Consider the following 26,096-nt stretch of genomic DNA (forward strand, 5'->3'; position numbering starts at 1 on the left):
GAGGACGCGCCTATTCGGAGGGGGGCGTAATGTCACAGTTCTGTCTGTTTATGTCTTTGGTTTCGCCCATTGTCTCCCCCTGTTGATTCTGTGTGATTTGGTTTTTCCCTCGTTTGCCCTGATCCCCGTCACCTGTGTACATTGATTAGTGTGTCTTTATAAGCCTGTCGGTCTTTAATCGTTCAATGTGTTCGTGTGTGGATTATTCTGTGTTCCTGCCAGTTCCTGCCTGTATCTCTGAAGACTTTATTAAATGTATATACTGTTAATTGTTTATCTTGTCTCGTCTCGCTTCGTCCAGCACGTAAAACCGTAACAATCTGTTAATTTTATGTTAAATCTGATTATTTTATTTGGAAAATTTCATATTCGTAAAAGAAATAATTCTAAACCTTGTTTAAAGGTTTTTATGATTGATTTTCATTCATATCTAGATTCTCTTCAAGGTATTTATAGTAAAAAATGTAAAGATACAATTGTATTTGCTGAAGAGTTAAAGTTGATCGAAAAGTGAATTTATATACATTGTAGGTGTGTATGTGTATATATATTATTTTATTTTTTTTTGTCAAATTGTGTCTTTGCATACTTGCAGCTAAACTGTCAAATGTAAACCTCTTATTTATTTATTTTGTTATTATTTTATTTTGTTTGGATGTCTTGTTATATTTGTATATATCTTTGTTGTAGTTTGTTAATAACGTATAAAAATACAGTCTATGTATTTAACAGTGCGATGAGGCTTGCTGCGCCAAGTCCAAAGTAATCAGTCACAGAACACGAAAGAGGTGTGCTTTGATCATTTTAGGATAATATTTAAATTAATTTTAAGCCATCTCACGGCCCACCTGGAGGATCACTGAGGCCCACTAGTGGGCCGCGGCCCACCGGTTGAGAATCCCTGTCATATATGACGCAGAAGGCATTTGACCGTTCTGCAGTTTTTGATGCCTCGGGAGTGAGAATGGGTTGATTATTCGTATTTCTTTACTTTTTTTTTTTTTTCCTAAACATAGCACATGTACCGAAACGTACCGAAACCGTGACTCTAAAACCGTGACACAAACCGAACCGTGAGTAAGTTGAACCGTTGCACCCCTAGTTTATACGTTCGTGGATTGGCATTGAATGAATAGGCTCTCAGGCTTTAGAAAGCACTTTATTCCACATTTTATTCCACATTTTATTTTTACATTGAATTTTAAAGCAATTGACTCCACACTTAATCTGAAAATAGAATGAATTTTAAAGCAATTGACTCCACACTTAATCTGAAAATAGAATTAATTTTAAAGCAATTGACTCCACACTTAATCTGAAAAAAGATAAAAAAATTTTTAAAGCAATTAACTCCACACCCCATGAAAGTGACACCTGTAACTTATTCGACGGGGCCTCCACAGGCTTTCCATGGACAGACCTTTTTTAAGGTAAATAGGAATAATGATGAGTTGTGATGTATATGAACTTATCAGATCGTGTTTCCTGAGTGAAGTACTGTATGTTTTGCATAATTAAATCATTACAAATTTAAATAATGGACTATTAATGCATTGTCCACAGAAAGCCTGTGGAGGTCCAGTCAAACAAGTTCATAGATTGCGGGTGGGCAAATAGGCTTTTCGCGGTCACAAAGGTGGTTAGGGGGACGAATAGGCTTTTCGTGTTCACAAAGGTAGTTAGGGGGACAAATAGGCTTTTCGTGGTCACAGTCTTTAGATTGCGGGTGGGCAAACAGGCTTTTCGTGGTCACATAGGTGGATAGTGGGACGAATAGGCTTTTCGTGGTCACATAGGTGGATAGTGGGACGAATAGGCTTTTCGTGGCCACATAGGTGGTTAGGGGGACAAATAGGCTTTTCGTGTTCACAAAGGTAGTTAGGGGGACAAATAGGCTTTTCGTGGTCACAGTCTTTAGATTGCGGGTGGGCAAATAGGCTTTTCTTAGTCACATAGGTGGATAGTGGGACGAATAGGCTTTTCGTGGCCACATAGGTGGTTAGGGGGACAAATAGGCTTTTCGTGGTCACATAGGTGGATAGTGGGACGAATAGGCTTTTCGTGGCCACATAGGTGGTTAGGGGGACGAATAGGCTTTTCGTGTTCACATAGGTAGTTAGGGGGACAAATAGGCTTTTCGTGGTCACAGTCTTTAGATTGCGGGTGGGCAAATAGGCTTTTCGTGGTCACATAGGTGGTTAGAGGGACGAATAGGCTTTTCGGGAAGATTGGCATTACGTGCTAATATCTGTTATCCTCTGTTTCGGCAGAGAAGAATTGGTTGTCCTCTGTTCAGGCAGGGAAGATTTACATTACATGTTAATATTTGTTACCCACTGTTCAGGCAGGGAAGATTAGCATTATGTGCTAATATCTGTTATCCTCTGTTTCGGCAGAGAAGAATTGGTTGTCCTCTGTTCAGGCAGGGAAAATTTACATTACATGTTAATATTTGTTACCCTCTGTTTCAGCAGAGAAGAATAGCTTCGATTAAGGAAGTTGTACTGTAAAGAGACTAGTTATCCTCTGCTTTGCCAGGTTTTTAGAAGTGTCCTGTTGTGTCAGAAAGTCATTACAAAATGTTGAGAAGGAATGCTAGGCTGATTCCAACAACAAAGAAAGGTGGACTAGCTACCCCTTTATGGACAGACGATGAGTTTAAATCATTGTTAGGAGAGCATATGGACTCAATAGTGACTGAGTCAGTAAGATTGGACAGAGAAATTTGGTATTTATCCAGAAAAAGTTTGGTCAATTGAAGAATGCAAAAAGGTACTTCCCAGCTAACAAATTTTTGTTCTGGGAACGTTTTGATAACGTTATTTGGAATGTTACAAAAACGTGGAAATGTCCAGTTTGTTTAACGTTACTAGAACGTGATTTAATGGTTAGCATAACGTTTCTACAACGTTCTTGCAACCTAAATTTCACTAAAAATGTAACGTTCTATTAACGTTTATTTGGGACATTCTAAAAACGTTAAAATGTCCAGTTTGCTTAACGTTACTAGAACGTTATTTTATGGTTAGCATAACGTTCCTACAACGTTCTAGCAACCTAAATTTCATTAAAAATATAACGTTCTATGAACGTTTATTTGGAACATTCCAAGAACGTTAAAATGTCCAGTTTGCTTAACGTTACTAGAACGTTATTTTATGGTTAGCATAACGTTCCTACAACGTTCTAGCAACCTAAATTTAATTAAAAATATAACGTTCTATGAACGTTTATTTGGAACATTGCAAGAACGTTAAAATGTCCAGTTTTCTTAACGTTACTAGAACGTTATTTTATGGTTAGCATAACGTTCCTACAACGTTCTAGCAACCTAAATTTAATTAAAAATATAACGTTCTATGAACGTTTATTTGGAACATTCCAAGAACGTTAAAATGTCCAGTTTGCTTAACGTTACTAGAACGTTATTTTATGGTTAGCATAACGTTCCTACAACGTTCTAGCAACCTAAATTTCATTAAAACTATAACGTTCTATGAACGTTTATTTGGAAAATTGCAAGAACGTTAAAATGTCCAGTTTGCTTAACGTTACTAGAACGTTATTTTATAGTTAGCATAACGTTCCTACAACGTTCTAGCAACCTAAATTTCATTAAAAATATAACGTTCTATGAATGTTTATTTGGAACATTCCAAGAACGTTAAAATGTCCAGTTTGCTTAACATTACTAGAATGTTATTTTATGGTTAGCATAACGTTCCAATAACGTTCTTGCAACCTAAATTTAATTAAAATATAACATTCTATGAACGTTTATTTAGAACATTCCAAGAATGTTAAAATGTCTAGTTTGCTTAACGTTACCAGAACGTTATTTTATGGTTAGCATAACGTTCCTACAACATTCTAGCAACCTAAATTTAATTAAAATATAACATTCTATGAATGTTTATTTGGAACATTCCAAGAACGTTAAAATGTCCAGTTTGCTTAACGTTACTAGAACGTTATTTTATGGTCAGCATAACATTCCTACAACGTTCTTGCAACCTAAATTTCATTAAAATATAACATTATATGAACTTTTTTTTTAACATTCCAAGAACGTTAAAATGTCCATTTTGCTTAATGTTACTAAAACGTTATTTTATGGTTAGCATAACATTCCTACAACGTTCTTGCAACCTAAATTTCCAGTATAACATTCAAAATATAACATTCTATGAACATTTATTTGAAACATTCCAGGAAAGTTAAAATGTCCAGTTTGCTTAACATTACTAGAACGTTATTTTACTGTTAGCATAACATTCCTACATTACTTCAACCTACATTTTATTAAAAATACAAAGTTCTAAAAACAATTATTTGGAACTTCACAAAGTACAGTTTAATAAAATGTTATTTTAAGAGTAGCAGTGTTGCAACATCATCTTTCAACATCATTATTAGAACACTCCAGATACAAGCACATTGCATGCATTTCAGGTATTTAAATTATTAAAGATGCACACTTTCAAAATAACTCATTAACAGATTGAACAGATCAGTGAAAATTGCAGATCATGTAAAAAAAAATTACATTTAGTTTAATATTCATGACAAGGACAACTTCACAGGTAAATGTAAACTATCATATTAACATTTAATCAGTGAGAACTTCTGAATTGTGTGTGGGTTCTGAAAAACTAGTACTGCAGGAACTGTGGTCCATGGCCTGTCTCTTCACACTCTATCTGTAAAGTAAACAGATTGGCTGATGTTACAAACTGTGTTATTACAAAATGCTTATGAAGTAATTAGTGTGGCTATGCAAAACAATTTATTAGGATCTGTGCTGCAAGTTCTACAAAAATTAAATCACTCAAAAGTCAAAACCAGTTTACAAAAAAAGTTATACAATAGGATGGTTCCTATTGTAAAAAAGTACACCCCAAAATGATAACTCAGAAAATAAGGTAAATGCTGTAGATGCCAAACTCATTTGAGTTTATACTCATTTGACTTGGCATACACTACTTTTTAAAACAGCAGCATTAAGAAAAACATCTTCTGAAGCATCATGAAATTATATATATATAAAAATAAGCATTCAAATAATAAATTTTCATCACATCATTTTTAAAAACTATATTTAAGTCATCTTAAATCAGGGGTGGGGAATGCTGGAGGGCCACTCTCCTGCAGAGTTTAGCTCCAATCCTAATCAAACACACTTAAAAAAGCTAATCAAGGTCTTCAGAATTACTAGGGCTACAGTCAGGTGAGGTGTGTTTTTTCTCTCTCTAAGTTTGGAGATAAACTCTGCAGGAGTGTGGCCCTCCAGGATCAACGTTCCCCATCCCTAACTTAAACTAACAATTTATTCATCTTGATTTGTATACACATGCACACGACTGAAATATAGTCATAATAGGGTAGTTAAGTCAAATGCAGTTTCCATTTTACACCAATCTTAAACAGGAAAAAACACTCAAAATATTAACTTTTAGAAGTTATTAATAAAGTTAACAAATAACAAATGTTGCCTTGTAACATGTAATTGGCTGATAAACTATCACATGACCTCAATCAGGGTAGCAAATTCAGAGATAAAACATTTGAAAATGAAAAAAAGAAAAAAAAATGCTACATGGATTAATTAATTTTTTTTTTTTTTTTTTTTTATCTCCAGGGTCAAAAAGAAAAGAGGAAAAAAAGGAAGGGGAAGTTATTCATAAGTTGTTAGGTTATCCTTTAAATTGTACCAGTATTCTGAAACAAGACATAACAGATAATATAAGTAGCTATAAAACTACAATACAAAGTTATTTACACAATTACAAATGAAAACACATTATAAATGGCATTTATTATAAATGACAAATAATTATCTAGCCAAAATGAATTTACTTAAAACAAGTGAAACATACATCTCTCATTGAGCACAAATACATATGTTTTAATATTTGCGATGTAACACTAGTTTGCTAAACTATTATTTATTATGTAGGCAAGGCTTTATAGTTCACTCATGTTCCAGTATTATTGTAAAACATTATCTTTCACATGCACAAAAATGTATTGGCAAATGCAGTGAGTCGGTGCTCACACGTACAGACATAGATTGTACAACTGTCCGTTAAAATGAAACAATGCCTGAAAGTATCAAGTATACCTAATAAGACCTTAATGATAATGTGTTATTTAAACAAAACATTTTGTGTTGAACCATTTATATTATTACTTGTGTCATGATTCTGGGGTGTGACTCACCCTTGACTCACGATGGGGAGCATACTTCAAGGTGTCTGCAATGAACTCTTCTAACACCTTAACTGGCACTTTTGGCAAGCCTCTAAAAAAGGACGTTTGGCATAATTTAAGAAACATGTAAGTAACAAGTATTTTCTTTTAAAAGTGACATTTCTTAATGAAGTCGTGGTTTAGTAAAAACTTCACAAATTTGCGGAAAAATTATGTGGACCTCAAAGAAAAATATCTATTTCATGACCCCCTTTCTATGAAGCCCCTATTTATAATACATTATAAGGGTATTTATAAGGCATTTATAATGAATGCATAACGCATTGTAAAAAAAAAAAACACCTTATAATATGTTATATCATCTCATGAATAATCAAAAACAATTGTAATACATTATAATATTTGAGTATTTGAGGTTATAACTTTTACGATTATGATTATTTATAACACACAATGGACATCATATTAAATCTACTTAATTTATAATGGACTATATCATATTACATTTATTTTTTACATTATATTACATTTTATTTTGATGGTCCCCTTAGTCTTATTAACTATAAGCTGAAACTTTCCAACTGCATGTCAACTAACAATTAGAGTATTAGTAGACTTAGGCTAAGGTTGGGCTATAGGTAGAAGGTTCACGTACTTGCAAAGTTACTTATAATATAATAGTTTACCTTTTGGAGAAACATTAAAATACAGTGTTAGCATATATTTAGTATACTACTAATAATGATTACTGCTAGCGGACATGGAGTTGCAGAGTTACTTATCAAAAGCTGTCTAAAAGGTACCATCAAAATAATCAAACTGATAATACAAATGTGTCATATTACACATTCATCTGATCTGATGCCTGATCTTAGGGTTTTTTGGGAAATATTATTATAATTACTTATAAGTGGTCTTTGTATGCTTTAAGTAAAGTGAAATGAGTAACATGGCAAGATATGAGACTTATAATACGTTATAACTATGAGCAGGTAATCATACTCTTAAAAGCTATAACCACAAATAAGTAAAAATTATAATCTTATGAATACTCATGAGATGATATAACATTATAAGGTTTTTTAAAATGCATTATGCATTCATTATAATGCCTTAAGAATAACATTATAATTTGTTATAAATACGGGCTTCGTTGAAATACCGAAATATTTCTTAAAACAAGAGGTGATGCTTGGTCTGAGTAATGTCTTTGTGTTAATTCTGTCAGTTAGAAATGTAATACTTACGAATGATCACGCCGCAATGTCCAGCTCTTCCCCCGTTCCTTCCTTTAATGCGGTACTGACACTGTTCCAACTGTTCGCAACACCATCCGGATGGCATCTCAGGTGCTTTGCCTCCAAGGAGGCTTAGGTGATAAACCTACAAAAATATAATATAATGTATATACAGTGGTGGCCAAATTATTAGAACACAAGTATTTTCAGCAGATAATTGATTTTAATTTGGTTTTAAGTCAGTAATTTCTATTTTCTGCTGTAGTGTGTCCGTTGGAAATATCGGTTTACATTAGTAATTGTAATAGTCCAGTGAGTCTGACAAAAGTCAGTGCTCCACACAAAGATCTGATCTCGTCATCATTGGGTCTGTCTGACTGACAAAAAGAAACAAAACAAACTGAGACAGACTAAATCCAGAACTGGATTCTGAAGAATCCTACCTGCAAAGCTACCTGGAAAACTAGACAAGTGCACCTAGGGCAAAAGCTGCTTTAAAATCAAAGGATAGTCACACCAAATGTTGATTAAATTTAGTTAATAGAAGTTCATTGATAAAGAAGATCTATTTATGACATTATTTTTGACAGCATCCTCATTTTACTACATTTTCACACAAGTGTCTAAAACTTTTAACAGTACTGTAGCTTTGCAGATAGGTCTCTTGAAGCATCTTAAAGACTTTGCCGCAGATCTTCTGGATTTAATCTGTCTCCGTTCGTTCTGTTTCTTCATGTCATTCCAGACAAACTGGATGATGATGAGATCAGATCTGTGTCTGTGGAGCAAACAAAAATCTCATTGGACTTTTACAATTAATGGAAAATTAATGTTTGGAAATGTAAACTGATATTTCAAGCTGACACAGATAGAAATAACTGATTTAAAACCATCATTTGGTTTCATCTGGTTACAACTATTCTAGTAATGTTGGCCACTACTTTATAATGTATAGCAGTTATAACACAAGATTGTTGTACAATAACAGATGAGCGACAGCTTTAGTGATTATAAAGGAAGTGTTCTCACTGTCTAGGCTATAAGAATTTGAATAAATGCATTCATAGATTCGCTCTCAAAATTACAGTGATTGACCATAACAATGAACAAAATTTAGACACACAAAAGAAATACATTTAAATGGAAAAAACGTTTAATACATATGTAATTTTAATCATCAAAGATGAGTTTCAAGTAATAGAATTGGTGACTGCAAGGAAACTAACATTTAGACAGAAGCAGGATTATTATGCTGCTGTCACTAAAACCTAAAGCACAGATAACTGACAAACTTTGGTTTTCAACAACTGTTTAGGTAAGACAAACCTGACTTAATTTACATGATTACACTATTAATGAGCCTTTTAATACAATTTTGAGTGTATTTAAATGGAATAACTGAACCACAAAAGAGATAACATTTTGGTTGCACGTTTTAAGGCCTGTGTCGTTCACTAAGACCTTTATTAAAAATTATTAGATTGAATAATTATGCCTATTTTTAGCATCATGCAAGTCCTGCTCCTAATTATATTAAGGCATGCATATATTTTCAAAATGAACTGAACTTACCGGTAACCGACCAAACTCCCGCAAAGGACCCTCTCAGGAAAGCAGTGTCCACAACCAGTTTAATGTTAGGACGACACTACTGGGCGGGAACATTAGAAATCAATTGGAACATACAAAATTATAATTTGCAAGATTAAAAATGTCTTAAAATTAATTAAAATATATTTTTTACCTCAAAACAATCCCTCAGTATTACACCAGTTTATTGTCAATACTATAGTAATACTATAATACTAAAAAAATTGGTCAGATATACATTACATGGTGACTAAATATGCTATTTTAAATAATGGTAATTAAACAAAGCTAACACTTAACATTAAATACGAAAATAAATCACTGGCACTTACCGTTTCTTGTGATGTGTGTGTTCAAAGTTGTTTTGTGCGTCCGTGAATGACGACGATCAAATGCTGACTTTCATCACAATTTAAATACACACAATAAATCGACTATGTTGCACACAGAGCCATATAAAAAGAGAGTTGCGACACGCTTTGATCTCGCCGCCGCACGGTCACGTGGTTCATGGAGCTCTCAATAGTTCCAAACAGCTCCGCGCTGTCAATGTGTTTGAATGGAGTTAAATAGGATAGACAGCAGTTTTACTATATTTGCAGCAATTTCGAGTAATTATTAACACATAATGTGCATTGATTGTGTATTGATAACTTCTCTGAATACGCTTTACAATCGCATTTTATTCTGGGGAGTGATAAAGAGACATAATTAATATGTTCTCATACTCTTTGGCAGTCAAATGTGACCAAACACCTTAAGTGTAACTTTTATTCAATTAAATAACTGTAATATATATAGTTAAGTTCTATTTAGTAAATATTTTGAGGAGGTTTTTTTGTACTTAATATGTGCAATAATGATCCTGACCATTTAAAAGATAACATTTTTCTAATATAGTATTTATATTACAGTTAGTGTAATATTTAAGATTAAATACATCTGCATGTATATTTGGACTTGATCAAACACTCATTTTTTTTATATGTTTCGATTTAACGATTTAATGTTAAATAAAAAAAAAGTAATTTACTCTTGTTTTATGATATTCAAATATACAACATAAGTGAATATTATAAAAGGCAAGCAAAAATGGCATTTAACATAATAGAAAAGATGAAAATAATGTTTAAAAAAACACAAGGCAACGAATTGCATTCAGCATACATTTTTATCGTGTTTCTTGAATGCAGTCTTTACTGAAACTCATTCAACCTCCTACAGTGAGAGAAAGATTGCAGAAAGACTAAAAACATAAAAATATGACAACTAGTATCTGGTTATGGTCGCTATTACGGTGTTTCTCACGTTATCCAGCTGCATTTACAGTTTAACTGTTTATTTTTTAACGATAAACATTAACTATAACACGCTTCATAAAACACCACTATTGGCCAGTTTTTCGAGAGGTCAACTGATGCGTTAAAATGTAAATAAATGCAGTAATTTCTTCAATATACTTGCGACTGTGCTTGAGAAGCGCTGAAATGAATGGGCTTCAATGCAGGAGCTATTGTTTGTTTGGAACTATTGACCGCTCCATGACACGCTTTACTTCCGCATTCCTCAGTTCCTATGGAAGCCTATGGGAGTGTCGCAACTCTCTTTTTATATGGCTCTGGTTGCACAGACACAGACATCATTCACAGACCCATAACTGATTGAAGTCATTGAACCGCGAATGAATGACCCTCACAAAATGGCGACCAGCTAAAGACTTGTTTCATGCTCATCACGCGTGTCCGTAAAGACGAATTAGTCCCGCCTTCTAAATGAATGAGCCAGTCGTTAATTAGGAAACTCATCACGTCACTGCAGCGGCCGTTAGAAGCTCCGGTTCCTATAGAAACAGGCAGTGTTTGAAAGCTCGTGCTCATGACTGCGCATGTGTATATTGGATAGTCTAGCATTAAAAAGATTTTTTTTAAATGTATTTAAACATAAGAAATACATCTTATGTTGTTTTCAGATTTCATGTGTTTTCGAATGTGAAATTTAATAGAAAGCTTAATGAACAGTTTTGCAGAATTTGATGTTTCCTTATTCAATAAGTTATTAATTAAACTTTTTTAACTGCATAAAAAAATTAACTGCAGTTTAAACATGCACATAACATAACATAAATAAAAGTCTTGGCTTCATTTGTTACTGTTGTGCCATTTAAAAAAAAAAATATGGATATTGTGATAAAATGTCACCTGCATTTTAAATAAATGAAAAAAAATCTTATTTTTTTGTATTATAGAATAATTGATCAAAATCACAAGCAAGACTGTTGTTTATAAAGAGCACAATTAATAATTGTGTATAATGATGTTTAATTGTTAAATATATTAAATATATTTTATAATTTGGCCTATATTAATAATATAACAGGAACATTCTAAGAGTGTTCTGCTAAAAATGTTTTCTCTCAACATTATGAGAACATTCATTAAAAATCCACTGAAGTCCCTTGAAACACGCAGCGTTATTCTATGTGGTGACGTACTTTTAACAAAAACATATCGCCTAGCCCCGCCCACTTATTTTGAATAGCTAATAGCGTTCAGTTGCATGTTTACCCACCACGCAAAGCACGCAATTGCGTGGGGCCCCGCGAGCCAGGGGGCCTCGCGACTTTTCCCCAAGTCCCCACGCGACCGATTTCTCCCACGATGGTAATTTTTTCAGATGGGAACGCGATCTCCTGAAGGGGATTCCCCCTCAGATCACGATCACGATTTCTCCCGGAACCTGATCGCTGGCCCCCTCCAGGAGGTTTGCTTAGGGCCCCCCCTAACGTAAACACGCCCCTGATAGCGTTCCATTTATAGCCGCATTTGTAAGCTTATGACAGCCACAGTCCAATAAATTACTCCACAGATTCAATATGAAACTTTTTCTAAAACAAAATAGTGATCATAATCATGCTGAGGCTGTGTAGTTTAATACATGCCGATCGCACATATGATCGCTTCGTGCGATCGCGTCTCTGGACTGGAGCCAAGACCAGAGTAGACTGCGCGCTGCCGCGGTTCGCGTGACAGAACCAGTCTGAATCGTTCTCTATCGCCTACATTGCGCACCACATGCCATTCACCAAACAGAAAACACTTAAGCCGCGGTCACACTAGACTTTGATCATGCGAAATTCCCTCGGATCCTGCTGCAACGGTCGTGATATGACGTCATGCTATGCAGTCTTTTTAAAAAGTTAAATTCAGCACATGACAACTAATTGTACATTTCAAATGTAAAAACATGCAATCTACTACACTTTACCGCAGTACTGGAGTTTTAAATGTTTAAATTTAAGGTTATTTTCATTCAGCTAGAGGTCAAGCTGTGACGTATCGATCTCCTGTTGGTCACACTGAGTCACGTGATATGATTTCGCAGGTTAGAGTTGACCCAGCTTGAACTTTCAAACGCAGCGAAATTCGAAATGTTTCGCACGGGCTTGTGTTTCCGGTCTAACGCATTCGCATGCGTGTGAATGGAAGTCAATGGAACGAAAAGTGCAGTGTGACCGTGCCTTTACACTGAACAAGTGAACAATCTCAGCCGCAGATTCAGTAGTGATGGGTCGTTCTTGAACGATTCGTTCATTTTGAACGAATCTTAATGTGACTCGAGAAGAACGAGTCGTCTCGGGGAGTGATTCGTTTAGTCGCGCATGCGCAATTGCGCAACTATGAACGAAGGACTCAAACACGAAGACTCGAGAGATGAACTAATCAATTCTGTTTCCGGCTCAGGCAGCATAGGTTAAGCTTATGGGGTTGTCACGTAATGAACGAACGACTCGAACCGGGACAGATAGAAGTGAGGGAGCTAATCATGAAGATCTAGGTAAACAATGCATCAATCTTTTATTTCTAATAGCTTATAGTTTTGTCTTGTTTGTAGTGGGATCAACGTTATATTAACATGTATGAGCATTACATGTGTTATGGAAGTAAAACGTAGCTCTTAAATTATATTTTGGTAAAATGAACGAAATGACTCGAAAAAAGATTTGTTCATTTTGCTGAACAAGACTCAAAGATCCGAGTCGGTAAAATGATCCGAACTTCCCATCACTAAGATTCAGCGTCTATTTATAGTGTAGGGGCGGGACACTACAGACTCTAGAGAGCATTTGATTGGACAGAACGTTTGATGAGAAATTGAAGTGCACGGTGATATCATCAAAATCGTTGATTCATATTGCCGGAAGTGACGAGACTGAAAGATTTGAATGCCCATGTCTTGTAAACGTGAATTTTGTCCTTGTTTTGAAGCACATTAGCTTATAGATAATCTTAAGTACAAGTAATGTCCCAAAGATGTTCAAAGAACATTGTTGTAAGAGAGTTTTCTCTCAACATTACTGGAACATTCATTAAGTACAAGTATCGTCCCAAAGACGTTCCAAGAACATTGTTGTAAGAACGTTTTCTCTCAACCTTAAGAGAACATTCATTAAGTACAAGTAACGTCCCAAAGACGTTCCAAGAACGTTGTTGTAAGAACGTTTTCTCTCAACTTTAAGAGAACTTTCCAGTAACATCCCAAAGACGTTCCAAGAACGTTGTTGTAAGAACGTTTTCTCTCAACCTTAAGAGAACATTCATTTAGTACAAGTAACGTCCCAAAGACGTTTTAAGAACTTTGTTGTAAGAACGTTTTCTCTCAACTTTAAGAGAACATTCATTAGGTACAAGTAACGTCCCAAAGACGTTTTAAGAACGTTGTTGTAAGAACGTTTTCTCTCAACTTTAAGAGAACATTCATTAGGTACAAGTAACGTCCCAAAGACGTTTTAAGAACGTTGTTGTAAGAACGTTTTCTCTCAACTTTAAGAGAACATTCATTAAGTACAAATAACGTCCCAAAGACGTTCCAAGAACGTTGTTGTAAGAACGTTTTCTTTCAACCTTAAGAGAACGTTCATTAAGTGTAAGTAACGTCCCAAAGACGTTCCAAGAACGTTGTTGTAAGAACGTTTTCTCTCAACTTTAAGAGAACATTCATTAGGTACAAGTAACGTCCCAAAGACGTTTTAAGAACGTTGTTGTAAGAACGTTTTCTCTCAACTTTAAGAGAACATTCATTAGGTACAAGTAACGTCCCAAAGACGTTCCAAGAACGTTGTTGTAAGAACGTTTTCTCTCAACTTTAAGAGAACATTCATTAGGTACAAGTAACGTCCCAAAGACGTTTTAAGAACGTTGTTGTAAGAACGTTTTCTCTCAACTTTAAGAGAACATTCATTAGGTACAAGTAACGTCCCAAAGACGTTTTAAGAACGTTGTTGTAAGAACGTTTTCTCTCAACCTTAAGAGAACATTCATTAAGTACAAGTAACGTCCCAAAGACGTTTTAAGAACGTTGTTATAAGAATGTTTTCTCTCAACTTTAAGAGAACGTTCATTAAGTATAAGTAACGTCCCAAAGACGTTCCAAGAACGTTGTTGTAAGAACGTTTTCTATCAACATTATAAGAACGTTCATCAATTACTAATAACGTCCTAAAAACGTTCCAAGAACATTGTCCTAAGAACGTTTTCTCTCAACGTTGCAAGAACGTTAACAATGTTATAAGAACGTTCCAAAAACATTATTTTTATAACGTTTTGTACTAACATTTACACAACTTTTAAAGAACGTTAGTGAATGTTCTGGGAACGTTCCCTGTTAGCTGGGTTGGGGCATGTATCAGAAAGAAAAACCTAAAAGGCATTATCTGCTGCCACAGAGAATTTACTTTATCGTTAGCACAAGAACAAGCTCAGTGTATCGCTACGTTAAAAGAACAAAATCAACAGCTGCACACTAGATTGTCCTGTTTCACTAAAAAGGTGGGCCATAACCAGGCCTCAACCAAAAGTGAATCAAAATGCCAGCAGTCAGATGAAAACTATCCTGACTTACAGTCTTCAGGTAGACAAGAAGACAGTGGCAATACTATAACGATGGAGAAAGATGCAGTAAATTCAGTGAAGGTATGTGGCGCTAGGAGAAGATCTCAGGGAACTGAGGGAATTGAAAGTGTTCCTCCCAACTCTTCTGTTGTCCCAGTACAAACAGTTGCCAAAGCACTAAGACCTAAAGATATAGAGAGACTATCCCAGAGTTTACCCTCAGCACGGGCACATTTTTCAGAGTTTAGAAGAACATTGAACAGCAAAATGGGTCTCTATGACATGTCGTTATCAGAAGTCACATAGCTGATGTCACAAATTCTAACTGAATCTGAATTCAACAGTTTTGAGTCTGCTGTTACTTCTGAACTACAACATGTCAGTAAAGGCGATTTGAGAGAAGGTGTTTTGAAAATTCTAAAGAATATCATGGGACCCAAAACAGACTTGTCCAGAATCACTAACTGTGTGCAGAAGAAGGATGAAACTGTAAGTGAGTACACTGAAAGGTTTTGTCAGTCAGCTGCAACATACAGTGGAATAGCTGACAGTCCAGAGAAGGTATTGGATGATAAAGGACCACTAATTCGTACATGGTTTGATGGCCTTTTAACAGAATATAGAAATGCACTGCCTTTCTTAGACCTCACATGGTCGAATAGAACCCTGCAAAGCAACTTGGACAGGTTAGCTACTTGGGAAAGAAACTCTGATGTTAAAGCCAGAGTAAAGATTGCAGCAGCATCCTTTAAGGTAAAAACAGAGAACCAGCAGAAACGTAAATGTCCTAAGAGGGACGGTAGTTGTCATTACTGTGGTAAACCTGGACACAGGATGAAAGAATATAGGAAAAACAAAAAATACGTAAGAGAAATGAACAATGTAAATCAGCTGTTAAGGCTGTGAGTTCTTAATTACCCCATTAATCTACAACAGAGATGAAAGACTCTTTGTAAACAGAACAAAAGGAAGTTGACTATCACTTCCCCCACTTGGGGACACTAGTTAAGTACACTCACAGCCATAATTGTTATACTACAGAATATTCCATTCAGTCACCCATCCTCTGTTATGATGTCTACCAGGACTGATGCTTATTTAGAGGATGGAAATGTGGGAATTTTTGGAAATACATGTATTTTGGTTCTGCATAAGGAACTCATGTCTCACACTATACAGTGTGCACAATACCTAAAGGGACAGACTAGGACACACAGACCAGTGAGGAGCCCAGGGAAGAACCGAAGTGCAACAGGCCTCAGGGGCCAATCCTGTGGTGAAGACTTCCTCATAGGTTTTCCCCATTAGTTGTTTTATCCCCACCTCACTGGTCTATAGGTGTCAAATTAAGATTAGGTTAAGAAGAAAAAAACACTATACGATCACTAGAAGTTTAATGTAATAAATAAAACCACTATACGATCAACAGAAGTCTAAAAATGTCTGTGCATGAATACTGCTGGTCTGCTGTTTCTTTGTTTTCTTGTATTTCAGGTATGTGTATATGCCAAGTCATCTTCATACGCGAAACCCACTTCAGAAAATCACTTCAGACATCCATGAACAAGATTCATGAGGACAAAGAGTCATCTGAGTGAATCTACATGGGAAACGGACTTCCACTCTAATGCTACATGGTTTTCTGTGACATCACGTAGTTTGTACAATGTGTTACATTTTTGTATGTGTCAACAGTTATGGTTCTAAAAAGAACTATTACACCTAAGTAAATCTAGGACAAGACACAGAATAAGTGATATGAGCCTGTAACTTTTTCAAGTTACATGAATGCAAGATGATGCTTATGTTAATAAACATTGACTATAGAATGGACTTATGGAGGTTTAAATTTGTATTATGTGAGAGTTATTAGAACTCTCAAAGGGGGGACTGAAGGATTACAAATTTTAGAATCTGTTCAAATTTATAAAAGATTAAACATAGGTTCCAAAATAACAGCAATAACTTAAAAGTTATGAATATTGTGATTTCTAAGAGCAGGCAGCCCAGGCCCTGAAACAGAACATCTGTCATGTTTGCTAAGTTAAGTGTGAATTCTAAGCTCAAAGTACAACAGTGCCTTTTGTTTAGCACCTTTGCATTTGAAAGCTAAATAGATCAAGGCCGGGAAAATCCTACTAGGCGGATTATCTATATGTGACCCTGGACCACAAAACCAGTCATAAGGTTAAATTTTACAAAACTGAGATGTATACATCATATGAAAGCTCAATAAATAAGCTTTCTATTGATGTATGGTTTGTTAGGATAGGACAATATTTGGTCGAGATACTTCTATTTGAAAATCAGGAATCTGAGGGTGCAAAAAATTATAAATACTGAGAAAATCACCTTTAAAGTTGTCCAAATTAGGTTCTTAACAATGCATATTACTAATCAAAAATTACATTTTGATATATTTACAGTAGGAATTTTACAAAAAATCTTCATGGAACGTGATCTTTACTTAATTTCCTAATAATTTTTGGCATAAAAGAAAAATCTAAAATTTGGACCCATGCAATGTATTTTTGGCTATTGCTACAAATATACCCCAGCGACTTAAGACTGGTTTTGTGGTCCAGGGTCACATATCACATTTGCATGCTTTGTTTAGATTGTCTCCACCTCTATGTATCCCTCCCCCTGGAAAGGTATATAAACTGTAATGTATAGGCCTTAGTCAGACGACTTTTGATGACTGCAGCGATGCACAGCTTGTATCTCAATAAAGAGAAACTTCTGCTTCAAGATATCCAAAATGTCTCCTGGTCTCGAAGAAAAAGTTCACAACACTGGCAAAACACTTTATCCGTATGGTTAGTTATACACATACTATGCAGTCAGCCTCTTAGAAGGTAGAAACTGAATCAAACATGATTCAGTTTAATATCTATCAGGAAAACATGAACATTGATATCACAGATGTCCTGATCACTCGCTGATCACGTAAGCAGGAGGGTCATCCTGACCTCCTGTGACATGACATCTTGACTCTGGAAAAAGATAGAACTCAGCAGGCAAAAAGGATACTGTTGCACATTCCATTCTTACCATAGTCTATAACTTCTAATATATGTTTTACCTGCTTACTCTATTCAATCATCAAACAACCTAGAAGGTTAATAATAACACAAGAAATAATAATAATTATTATGGAGTTAAAGCTCGATCCAGAATTCCACTCCTTCACCACAAACTTCCAGTGCACGTGGTCGCAGCTGACAAAAGTGAACACACCTTTGTATTTCTCAAATTTCAGTGACAATAATTACAAAGTAAATAACTAATAATAATAAAAATAATAATAACTGCAGACCATCAGAAATGATAGCAATTAATAATTTCACTCACTTTTTTCAATCCTTGGAAAGCCATCTGTTCCTGTCAGGCATTCACAGCAGCCACCTTCACCTGTCACAGAAGCTCCACCCACCAGATCATCATCACCCGAATTCTAACACCTGATCTTAATCACCACACCCTTTATATAGCCCAAACCTTCAGAGACTCTTTGTCTGGTCTACCGTTCACATCCCTATGTCAACCATGGACTTCAGACCCATCTCCTGGATATTCTTCCCATCGATTGAGATTACTAAGGACACTATTACCACGATTGCTAAAGGACTGTCAGATAAGCCTTACCTGCCATCATTGCCATCGTTTCCTGTCTTCAAACACAATCTGTTTAATAAACAACCATTACGTATTACTTACCTCTGTTTGCAGTCTCATCTCTACAAGTACGTGACAGTTCCCTTTTGCCATGCAAAATGACATCAGTGGTGTAATGATTCAGCTGAAAGATATTTCCTGTTGCATCACAGGAATTAAGGATAGTGCGGAAGTAACTCTCAATTGCCTGAATAAGAGGATGTGTACTTCAATATCTAACTTTAATACATGAAATATGCATTTTGTAATGAAACTAAATGCCACATTTTGCATCATTTGCATTAATATTTTTATTGTCCTGGTAAGCCTGCCTCCCCAACTAACCAGTCATGTGGCCTTAATGATTGAAAATCCCTGTGATGCATCAGGTATTCTACAGTGCTGTGAGGCAATTTTAGAATTGACACAACAACATCTGTGGGGTCATTTCTCCATAGTAAATCAACCTGTAATGACAAACATCACGGTTTACAAAACAGTATTTCCACTGCTTGCCTCATTTAGTGAATTGTTATTCTAAAATTACATTTGTATTACCACATCCTCCACAGAAATGTCCTCTACTTCAGATGACTTTTTACAAGCCTCAAGTGCTGGTCCACTTTGTTGGCTTTTTACTTTCTGTCTTGCTGACTTTACCGTCTCATCCTTCTCAACGATCTGCATTTTTTTCTGGGGGACTGGCACATTTTGTGGAGCAGAATAAAATTTGGTTTTGGTGGCTGTGACTCTACGTTCTTTCTTTTTCGCCTATGTCTCTTGACATTGAGAAATGTCTTCTGAATGTGTTCTTAAAAGTCATTCTGGGGACAGGTTATGGTGTAAGAAGTGTTCGATATATCATGCCTGGAGTGCTGCATACATTTTCCTCACAAATGCTCCTGGTCTGATGGATTTTTTTTTTGAATGATGGAATGTTTAACGATGCCAAACCACTTCTCAACATGCCAGTTTGTGTCTCTTTTCACGTTCCCTTTGTCATGCTCATCCACGGCATACCTCTTCAGGTTTCCCAACAGTACACCACTCCACAAAGGAAAGATAGCAAAGTAGTGGTCAAAGAGGAAGCTGAGGATTTCTGGACAGTAGAACAGATTTTCCTCATTTGACACTACCTCCTCATTTGATCTCTGGTCCTTGACCTCTTCAGACAGTTGCTTAAAAAAATTTGTGAATGGTGAACTCCCGACAATTGACTTAAAATCCATCTTTCTTGCACTACACTGCTCCATGTCCCAGTCCTCGAAGATTGAATCTTCAATGGGTCCCTCTTGGGTTTTTTAAATGAGGGATACAAGGAAATGCACACTTGCCTGGACACTTTTTGTGCTTTGGGGAGTTGAAAGGACTGTGCACAGTGCTTTGAAGAGTTTCCTGGATTCACTGAGGGAGCTTGCATTTTGAAGTCGTGCAAATGCAAAGGTAATGCAGTCTCTAAGACCATTATCAAAGGTTTAACTAGAAACCGCCTGTCTGACAGCTTTCAGGACATGAGCAGAGCAGAGGTGAAGGACAGTGTGTTGCCGAATATCTTCCCATGTTCTTTTCCCCATGCAAATTTTGAATGCTCTGTCCAGATAGAAGGTGATGTGTTCCCTGTTAAATGCTAAAAGCACACTTTGAATCAGTGCCCAGCTGTAATCCCTTTCAATTTGGTGGATGTGCAGTCGGGTGTATTTTGACAATTGCAGGGTAAACTGCATCAACCAGAACGTGATTGGTGGAACAGAAATAGGTAACAGGAGCCTTCTTCCGTAGATGTTGCAAAAGAATGTTTATGGCCATTTCAGTGTACATGTGCACACCAAAAGGATCAATGCTAAAATGTTGGATATACCCAGGCAATTTGTAGTATTCTGTGTCACTCTCCCTTAATATTGTTTGTGTTAGGTGCATTTCCATTAATAGATCATTATGGAGGCACTGGTTTCTCCTTACCACTGCGCCAATTATTTGTATTATATTTTTGTTGAGGCACCTTGTAATGAATGAGTGTTTTTGCAATTTTACTTATTTTCAAGTGAGTAGCTGGAGGACATTTCCTGTCTGTAACTTTGTGTTTAATGCTGCCACTTTGTCGAACTGAGATTTTTACCTCTTTGTCTTTATCATCAGGGATTGTTTTAATGATGAAGGTATATTTGGCCTTGCATGAAGGGAAAGTGCACACAGCCATACAATGCAAGTACGGAACGTTCCATTTCCTGCTGGGGAGAGCTTTAACATGTTGATATTTAAAAGACAGTGTACAGGATGGATTTTTGGATTTGAAAATTCTGTAAAGATAGTCTGTCCATGGATGTCTCAGCTTTGAAAAACATTGTAGTGGTCAGATCTTTTTCCAGTGTTTTCCTTTCATGATGATTTAAAAAAAAAAAAAAAAAAAAAAAAATCTCACCCTTGGTATCTGGCGTAGACCACGGGTTTGTTCTGAAGCTTCATTTTTGTTGTTTGGCTCTGAGCTGTTTGTGCCACTGTCTTGTTCCAAAGCCTCAGTCTCGTCTGGATCTGAACTGTTTGTGCCACTGTCTTGTTCTGAAGACTCAGACTTGTCTGGCTCTGGAAACTTTGTGTCACCAAATTCTTCAGAACCCTCTGTGTCACACTCTGGTTTCTGGCCTGACACTTCACTGACTGCCACACCTGTGGTAAATCAATATGAAAAGTTTGCCTTATTACCAAAACCTTTTAGAAATACCACATTATTTATTTTGATATATTATAAAATGTTCCCTGAGCTAGAAAATACAAAAAAATGCCTGAACCAAATCAAGACTAACAATTTAATTGATGTTCAACAAATAAAAAACATATATAATACAGAGAAACAATTGATAAAGCTTGGATTGAATATCTGGTCCCTTTCTACGAAAGCACTTTTTGTAAATGATATGATCACTGATCATAACCTAGATGTGCTCTGTTTGACAGAAACCTGGCTAAAACCAGATGATTACATTATTTTAAACAAGTCCACCCCCCAAGATTTCTGTTATAAACATGAGCCGTGTCTAAAAGGTAAAGGGGGAGGTGTTTCTACTATTTATAGCAATATTCTCAATGTCTCTCAGAGAACGGGCTTCAAATATAACTCGTTTGAAGTAATGGTGCTTCATATAGCATTATCCAGAGAAACAAGTGTTAATGATAAATCCCCCGTGATGTTTGTACTGGCTACTGTATACAGGCCACCAGGGCACCATACAGACTTTATTAAAGAATTTGCTGATTTTCTATCCAAATTAGTGTTGGCCGCAGATAAAGTCTTAATAGTGGGTGATTTTAACATCCATGTTGTTAATGAAAAAGATTAGGATTAGGAAGCATTAGGAACAGCATTTATAGATATTCTATAGATAACTCTACTGAACATTATCTAGTCTCTTGTATACTCCAGATAGCTAAAACTGTAAATTCAACTCCTTGCTACAAGTACGGTAGAACCATCACTTCTACTACAAAAGACTGCTTTGTAAGTAATCTTCCTGACTTATCTGAATTCCTCAGCATATCCAATAGCTCAGAAAAACTTGATGTGATAGAAACTATGGACTTAAAAAAGATTAAGAAAAGCAGTGTAACACCGTGGTATAACGATCACACTCGCACTCTAAAGAGAAAAGCACGGAAAATGGAGCGCAGCTGGAGGAAAACTAGAGGTACTGCTTGGCGTGAATGTAACTTATCTTATAGAAAAGCATTAAAAACTGCCAGGTCGGATTACTTTTCGTCTCTCGTAGAAGAAAACAAACATAACCCTAGGTATTTGTTCAATACCGTGGTTAAATTAACGAAAAATAAAGCAGCAACAGGTGCAGACATTTCCCAACAGCACAGCAGTGATGACTTTATGAACTACTTTACTTCCAAGATAGACACTATTAGAGATCAAATTGTAACCATACAGCCGCCCGCTACAGTATCGCATCAGATAGTGCGCTGTAGATCTCCTGAGGAACAATTCCACTCATTCTCTACTATAGGAGAGGAAGAATTGTATAAACTTGTTAAATCATCTAAACCAACAACATGCATGTTAGACCCTATTCCTTCTAATCTACTAAAAGAGGTACTTCCAGAAGTCATAGATCCTCTTATAAATATTATTAATTCGTCATTATTATTAGGATATGTCCCCAAAACCTTCAAACTGGCTGTTATTAAGCCACTCATTAAAAAAACACAACTTGACCCCAATGAATTAATTAATTACAGACCAATTTTAAATCTCCCTTTTCTGTCAAAGATACTAGAAAAGGTAGTATCCTCACAATTATGCTCCTTCTTAGAGAAAAATGGTATCTGTGAGGATTTCCAGTCAGGTTTTAGGCCATATCATCCCAGGTAAAAAAAAAGTGCACTAAAATGCACTTTATTTAAGTATACTTAGTACACTTTTCAGTAATGTACTAAAAGTGCTCTATTTTCGCACACTAATTTTGTACTTAATGTACTAAAAGATAGTATTAAGTATATGTTAAGATAAACTTAATACCATCTAAGTGTACTCAACTGTGCTATTTTGAGACACCCTGAAATTGAACTAAAATGTGCTTTTAACATACTATATCTGTATTTTAAAAAATATATTTAGTTAAAACTAGAAATACACTTGAACCCTATTTTTAAACATTTATAAATATATTTAAGACTAATTTAAAGTATAATAGTAATATATTAAAAGAATATTCAAAATGTGAAAAAAGTGTGCTAAAATACACTTTAAGTATACTTAGTACACTTTTCAGTAATGTACTAAAAGTGCTCTATTTTCGCACACTAATTTTGTACTTATTGTACTAAAAAATAGTATTAAGTATATGTTAAGATAAACTTAATACCATCTAAGTGTACTCAACTGTGCTATTTTGAGACACCATGAAATTGAACTAAAATGTGCTTTTAACATACTATATCTGTATTTAAAAATATATATTTAGTTACAACTAGAAATACACTTGAACCCTACTTTTAAACATTTATAAATATATTTATGACTAATTTAAAGTATAACAATAATATATTAAAAGAATATACAAAGTGTGAAAAAAGTGTGCTAAAATACAATTTAAGTACACTTAGTGCACTTCCCTAATGTACTTAAAGTGCTCTATTTTCGGGCACTGATTTTGTACTTAATATACTAAAAGTTATTCTTAAGTACTCCTTAAGATAAACTTAAGATCATCTAAGTGTACTCAACTGTGCTATTTTGAGACACCATGAAGATGAACTAAAACGTGCTTTTAACATACTATCTCAGCATTTCCAAAAATGTATTTTGTTACCACTTATAATACATTTGAAACATATTTCATAAACCTTTAAATATACTAATTATACATAAAAAATAAACTTACTGATTATTTAAAATACAATAATAATATATAACAAATGTATACAAGGCGTATTTATAATGTATTGCCCACATGTTTTTTATTAATAAAAAATACACTTATTAATTATTTAAAATACATGAATAATATATAAAAAAATGTATACAAAGCGTATTTATAATGTATTGGCCACATATATTCATTAATAAAAAATACATTTGTTGATTATTTAAAATACATGAATAATATATGACAAATGTATACAAAGCGTATTTATAATGTATTGCCCAAATATTTTTATTAATAAAAAATACACTTGATGATTATTTAAAATACATGAATAATATATAATAAATGTATACATAGCGTATTTATAATGTATTTTTTATTAATAAAAATATGTGGGCAAGACATTATAATTACACTTTGAATAAATTTATTATATATAATTGATATATTTTAATTAATTAATAAGTGTATTATAATGAATAAAAATGTATGGGCAATACATTATAAATACGTTGTCACGAAACGTGTAGGAAAGCAAAAAATAACGTCTTCAATAAAAAGTCTTCAATAAATCCTCAGGCAGAGTAACAATAGACAGGAATGGCGGGAGAAGACGCGCACACAACGAAGGAACATAGGTGTAACGCTTGTAGCCGGACAAAGAAACAAGGAAATCAAACAAACTTATAAAGGGGAGATAATTACAACAACAGGTGGAGGGGATCACACTAATGAGCAGGAAGACCAAAAAAGGGCATGGGAGAAACCAAACAGACAGTCCAATGGGGGAAACACTGGGAAAAACCAAGACAAACAGTCCAAGGGCGTGACATACACTTTGTATACATTTATCATATATTATTCATGTATTTTAAATAATTAAGAAGTGTATTTTTTATTATTAAACATATGTGGGCAATACATTATAAATATGCTTTGTATACATTTATTATATATTATTTATGTATTTTAAATAATCAACAAGTGTATTTTTTATTGATAAAAATATCTGGGCAATACATTATAAATATGCTTTGTATACATTTGTCATATATTATTCATGTATTTTAAATAATCAACAAGTGTATTTTTTATTGATAAAAATATCTGGGCAATACATTATGAATACGCTTTGTATACATTTGTCATATATTATTCATGTATTTTAAATAATCAACAAGTGTATTTTTTATTGATAAAAATATTTGGGCAATACATTATAAATACGCTTTGTATACATTTGTCATATATTATTCATGTATTTTAAATAATCAACAAGTGTATTTTTTATTGATAAAAATATTTGGGCAATACATTATAAATACGCTTTGTATACATTTGTCATATATTATTCATGTATTTTAAATAATCAACAAGTGTATTTTTTATTGATAAAAATATTTGGGCAATACATTATAAATACGCTTTGTATACATTTGTTATATATTATTCATGTATTTTAAATAATCAGTAAGTTTATTTTTTATGTATAATTAGTATATTTAAAGGTTTATGAAATATGTTTCAATCCTATTAGAAATGGTAACAAAATACATTTTTTGGAAATGCTGAGATAGTATGTTAAAAGCACATTTTAGTTCATCTTCATGGTGTCTCAAAATAGCACAGTTGAGTACACTTAGATGATCTTAAGTTTATCTTAACATATACTTAATACTATTTTTTAGTACAATAAGTACAAAATTAGTGTGCGAAAATAGAGCACTTTAAGTACATTAGGGAAGTGCACTAAGTGTACTTAAATTGTATTTTAGCACACTTTTTTCACACTTTGTATATTCTTTTAATATATTATTGCTATACTTTAAATTAGTCATAAATATATTTATAAATGTTCAAAAGTAGGGTTCAAGTGTATTTCTAGTTGTAACTAAATATATTTTTTTAAATACAGATATAGTATGTTAAAAGCACATTTTAGTTCAATTTCATGGTGTCTCAAAATAGCACAGTTGAGTACACTTAGATGGTATTAAGTTTATCTTAACATATACTTAATACTATTTTTTAGTACAATAAGTACAAAATTAGTGTGCGAAAATAGAGCACTTTTAGTACATTACTGAAAAGTGTACTAAGTATACTTAAATAAAGTGTATTTTAGTGCACTTTTTTTTAACCTGGGA

The 26,096-nt window shown here is 34.4% G+C and overlaps 1 long non-coding RNA gene across 1 annotated transcript; it reads right to left on the bottom strand.

Annotated features, from left to right (window-relative positions):
* Window positions 1–4,464: 4,464 nt before the first annotated feature.
* LOC141286655 (uncharacterized) lies at window positions 4,465–7,589 on the bottom strand. The gene is made up of 3 exons (XR_012339319.1): window positions 7,458–7,589; window positions 6,220–6,301; window positions 4,465–4,700 (listed from the first exon to the last, which is right to left on the bottom strand). It is a non-coding gene; the product is annotated as an uncharacterized lncRNA (long non-coding RNA).
* Between the last annotated feature and the right edge of the window lie 18,507 nt (window positions 7,590–26,096).

The sequence above is a fragment of the Garra rufa genome, chromosome 15, assembly GCF_049309525.1.
Source record: "Garra rufa chromosome 15, GarRuf1.0, whole genome shotgun sequence".
Classification (NCBI taxonomy): domain Eukaryota; kingdom Metazoa; phylum Chordata; class Actinopteri; order Cypriniformes; family Cyprinidae; genus Garra; species Garra rufa.